At 34.2% G+C, this 5,438-nt stretch overlaps 2 non-coding genes across 2 annotated transcripts; both read left to right on the top strand.

Moving 5' to 3' along the window:
- The first annotated feature begins 1,983 nt into the window (after positions 1-1,983).
- On the top strand, positions 1,984-2,060 carry LOC131419343 (small nucleolar RNA U2-19). The gene has a single exon (XR_009223197.1). It is a non-coding gene; the product is annotated as a small nucleolar RNA U2-19 (small nucleolar RNA).
- A 141-nt stretch (positions 2,061-2,201) lies between these two features.
- On the top strand, positions 2,202-2,270 carry LOC131419342 (small nucleolar RNA U2-30). The gene has a single exon (XR_009223196.1). It is a non-coding gene; the product is annotated as a small nucleolar RNA U2-30 (small nucleolar RNA).
- Positions 2,271-5,438: the final 3,168 nt, after the last annotated feature.

The following is a 5,438-nucleotide window of genomic DNA, read 5'->3' as shown; positions in this document are numbered from 1 at the left end:
CGGACTTTTTTGGAGAGATGAGTGGGGAGAAACGACAAAATAATTTATTTTTAGGGAGAAGTAAAGCCAAATAAAATACATTCTCTGTGGTAATTATTAGAATTGTTTGAAAATATTTCAATTTACTTCTTGAATCACATAGTATGATTGCACACTTCTACCTGTAGTAAAGCTAGGTAGGAAGATGTGAATTATTGGCTAATGAAATATTAGTAGGGGTGATGTGTGTTACCTCCTGGCAGAGGCCATAATAGTCACTGCGTGGCTGACCACAGTAAGGATGGAAGCACATAATGAGATGGCATCTTCATCAGCACGAGTTCTTGAGTGATTGTGATAGGCAGAATCTCTTGGTAGCCAATATTAGACAAGTGGTGTGAGCACAAAATACACCTCATCACTAAACACACTGGAGTTTGGAACTCCATTTTAACCAACATATTTCCTTCCTAAATACTAATATAAATAATTGAGGACAAAGTTGAGTTAACCAAGATATATGAATTTCAAGAATATGGAGGTATGGTGTAAAAAATATAAAAATTTTAAAAATGAAAGAAAAAAAGCTATAACTTTGTCTTAAGAAGAGAATTCAATTGATTATGTGTCATACGTGAAAATAATCATGTCTTCTTTTCTGCCCCCTCCAATAACAACAACAAAATATCAGTTCCACAATGCTAAACCTAGAGACCTCATTACCTGGTCTCCTTCACCCTCTGGCTTCTGGATGAATGGCATGAGTAGAAAATCACAGCATTGGAAGAAAGAGTGATAAGGGTATTTTTTCCCTCTCCCATTTCTTTGGCACTGTGTTCTGATTGTGGAAGTATTCCTGTTTTGTATTCTTTTATGAGATGGTCAATCAGGTATAGCCACAAGAAGAGATACAGAAGAAGCTCCAGAAAACAAAGTTTATTATACTCACAGGTCCTAGAAACAGGAGGCACAGCACACCACACAAGACCACATGGAATAACACCAAGGTGAGCAGGAAGCAGAAGACTGGAGCAAGTGCATGGTTTAGGCGTAAGCTTATATTGGAGTTTCCAAGGGAACGGTAAGGCAGAGCAGGGTAGACAGTTTAGGATCAGCTGGTTTGAATAATTTTGGCAGGTCTGAGCTATAGAGGTGGTCCCCTCTATAGGTACCAGGCAGGTGGCCTGGTACCTGCCCTGGGATGATTAAGGCAGAGGAATATTGCCTCTCACTGACTTCTTTCCTTTGAGCTTTTGGGTTTATTACAGATGGTCAACTCTTCCCACTATTACTAGTCTCTGTGTGCCTCAACATTCCATTTGGTTTTCTAAAGGCTAATTACATCTCAATAAATAATCCATTTACCAAAATCTATTTAAAAAATCTTAGCTGAATATGCCTTTGGTATTCTGCTTGGATCCTGAGTGATTATGTTGATTGCTACCAGGAAATGAATACTTAAGATGGTATTCTGGAATTGGGTTGCTCACATATTTAGTCAGAGTGCAGATAACTAGCTTATTTGAAGTAAGTGGGAAACTGGCTTTTAGTTTCCAGTGCGGGGCACAACACTGGGCCAGCATGTCCCTGTGGCAGGAGTTAGTTACGGGTAAATAGTTAATTTAGTTATGTTGGTAAATAGAACTTTTAGATGGACTGGCTGCTCCAGCTGGAAAGGAAAGTTTAAATGTGAGATAAACCTCAGGTCTTTGACTTACCAAGTCAAAACATACATAAAGAATTAGAGAGATTCAATAGAGATCTTCAAATAATTCCTCTTTATACATCTGTTGAACAGACATGGCTGAAAAGCAGGCTCAAAGTTCGTATTACAAAGTTAAAATTCTAGTAGAATATACAACCTTCCTAAGAGTTTTAAGTGAAGCGTAGGCCATGGTTCAAAGAAGAGGGATATGAATTATGAGAGAGACACATTTGAGCAGACCTATGGAAACTATTTTGAAAACTGAAATATCTTCACTGAGATCTGCTCTTACTGAAGTAGACCAGTGATGAAAACAGACGAATCTGAGCATCAGATCTTCCAGTCTACCTGATGCATGATTTTTCTAGTTCTGAGAAGCAAAAGTATAGAGTAATTTAAAACAATAATGGTTTCCGTCTGGGTGTGTGTGTGTGTGTCAGTGGATAACTGAGAACTTGTCAATGGATGAAAGAGATTGGCGGGGGGGATGTGTGTATATGAAAGGTTATCCAGTTCTGAGCAATGAAAAAAGGTTTTACTACTGACCTTTATAACTATGAAAGTTTCTACACTTGATCTGAGCTCAGAATTAGGGGGAAAAAAAAAAGAAAGAAACTTGAAATATCAATGTGATTTTCTTGAAGATGGAAGGAGAACTTTTCCTATATCTTTGTCAACTAGCCTTTCCTTGCATAAGAATCTTCAGATCATTCACCTGGGGCAGCTGCCTCCATAGAGATGCTATTCTCAGCTACCATTATTTTGTACATGAGCCCTAACTGAGGTTAAACCCCAGCATGGCCCCAAAGATCAATTTCAACTTCTAGTCAAGTTTACAGGACAACAGGATAAACATCTCTGGAATTTAGTATATTGACTAATTATATCAGCAGGACCCCAAGGACATTTGAGATTGGATTATAAGTGTTAAACTTAGGAGGAACAAACATAAAGTTATATCTAATGAATTTAACTACCTGTGTACATTCACCCAGGATATGGAATTTAATGTATTAGGTCAAGTACTTGGGAGTATGTCTAATACATTTCTTGGTTGGTTAATTGATGTCTTGGTTCCATGGTGGCCTATAAACAATGAGGTGGAGATGCTGGCAATTCCTGAGCAGGCTATAAAGGGTCAGAAAGCTTAGTAAAGCAGAAACGCAGAAATGGATTTATTAAGAGCAACTGCTCTGTGTACTCCAACCAAATCTCCCAGAAGGAGATTTGTAAAGGGAATGAGCTCACTTTACAAGGCATTGAGAATTGTGCTGGTAAAGGAAGTAAGAATCTCTCTGAAAAGCTCTGCGGTGACTATCCTCTACAATGTGGAGATGAGTAAGTGATTAGATAGTAGCTGTGTCTTAAATTAGTTGATATTTCCTTTTATTAAGACTAACAGTGTTAGTTAAAGCTATAAGTTATCTTTTGGATGATTTTTCATCGAATCAATGTTACTTTGGATGATTTGGTTAGTTAGGACTTTGTGTCTCTCCTATGCTTGTCATAAGTCCCTTCATTAATAAAAGACAGTAATAAAAAACTAAGTGGAAAAAGTGAGAGTTCTGCTGACCATGCTCCCTTTCTTCTTCCACATCTGTTCATTGCTCTCTTCTTTGCTGCTCTGGTCCCCAGGAGGCTAGTCTGCATGAACTGAATTCATCTAATTCTGTTGCCCCATGGCTTCTGATTCTGTCCAACCAAGGAGAGACATCAACAGGAGAAAAAAAACATGTCAGACGCTAGACTGTGAACCAGACCACATAAATTTTTATCCACTATAATTTTTTAAAATAGAAATATGCCAGAGATTTTAAAACAAATCCAAAGTCAGAATAGTCAAATTAAAAAAAAAAAAAAAACTAATTCCCCTAGGAAACTTTTGATTCATCTGGGAAAAGAAAAAGTCTTTACTATATTTCAGTCTATTTTCTTTTAATTTTGGTGTGAAATAAAACTATATATTGAAACCATTGTAGCCTCAAATAACCTCATTGTTAAGAAAGATTACAAAAAATCCACAGAATAAAATGCAATAATTTAGCAAAAAGATAAATCAGGATAAATTAAAAACTAGTATCAAATCTCAATACATGAGTCAGAAAAAAGAAATGCACAAATAAAATGTCTTATTATTTGTAAATTTCAAATCTGCCTCATCTAATCAAATAAAAAATACAGCATAAACAAAAAGATATTATAACATGACGAAGAAAGATGGACCTAAGCTAGTATTTATTGCTAAGCTTGAAATTGTCAGCGGAATTGTACTTTCCTTAAGAAATCTTTTATGTAGAAAATGACTTAGAAATCTGTAAACAATCCCAAATGCCCATCAAATAGTTAATGTATAAACATTTTGGTATACCCACACAATGGGATACTACTTAGCAATGAAATAAGATGTATGACTGATACATGCAACAACATCTGTGAAATTCAAAAGCATTCTGTTAAGAGAAAGGAGTCAAACACAAAAAAATATAATACCAAATGAATTAGTCTATATGGTATTTTAGAAGAGGTATACTATATGGACAGATTTTAAAAAGTGGTTGTTATAGACACAAAGTTAAATCTAATGAACTTATCCATATTGTACATTCACCCAGGATCTGGAATGTAATGTATTAAGTTAAGTACTTCAGAGTATCTATAATGCATTTCTTAGTTGGTTAATGTCTTGGTTCTATGTGTAGGGGTCATTCACAAAGGGACACAAAGGAAGATGTTCAGCTGATTAAAATAGTCTATAACTCGATTGTGATTATAATTATACAGTTGTATGCATTTGTGAAAATTCATGAGTATGCATCTAAAAGTGACTTTTAGTGAAGTATATTTCAATAAACCTGAATTTAAAAAAAAAAAGTTCCCAAATTTGAACATAAGAACAGCTTAATAGCAATAGAATAAATAAAATACTTACAAGTAATTATTTTTAAAAAAGTCACCAGAGCAAACAGTTTGTTGTATGAAGTATTTACGAATTTTACAGAAAAGCTTTATAAAGCTGTGTAGAATAAATAAAGTGTTTTCTAAAAGATTATCAATAGCTTACTAATGGTTATGGGGAAGAAGTCATTTTTGTTTTGCTCTCTGTTAGCAAATATCACCTATCACAGGCCTTGGAAAACTAGGAAGTATATGATAATTAGTTATTAAATAGATGAATGAACAAGTTAATAAAATGACAATACATTTTAAAATATAATTAAAGTAACTTGCACACAAGTAGAGATAACTTTACATTCAAAATGTTATAGATTTGTTTCAACGTTCGTTAAAGTAACATGTCAAGATTCATTGTATTTATTCCAAAAAATCAAAGTTGATTTACTTAGTAGCAAATACATCAATAATATAAATGCATAATACAATCATTTTAATTTTATTAGTAAGTCAATTAACAATATTTAAACAGATTTTCTTCATAAAATAATTTGCTTTTTGTGAGATAAACAAAGATACTTCCTTAATATTAAAAAAAGCATAGATGGTTTATAACCAATAGGTGGACTTCTGTTTTTGGTCAAGATATAGTAGATTATAGTAGGCCAACCATCTAGCTGCAACAACTAGAAAAACATATAAATTTTAAAAATCAAAATTTTAAAGATATACAGATCTGTGAAGCAAAGAAGACAAGATAAACTAAAATCCTAGGAAAGACAAACTCTTCCTAGATGTTACTTCTTTCCTGGAGGCATTTGCTGATTCTAGATACAGGCTGAGGATCAGGTATCGTCTAAGC

Source organism: Diceros bicornis, chromosome 20 (assembly GCF_020826845.1).
Source record: "Diceros bicornis minor isolate mBicDic1 chromosome 20, mDicBic1.mat.cur, whole genome shotgun sequence".
NCBI lineage: Eukaryota > Metazoa > Chordata > Mammalia > Perissodactyla > Rhinocerotidae > Diceros > Diceros bicornis.
Note: the sequence above shows the minus strand (reverse complement) of the source record. Positions and strands in the feature narration are given on the sequence as shown.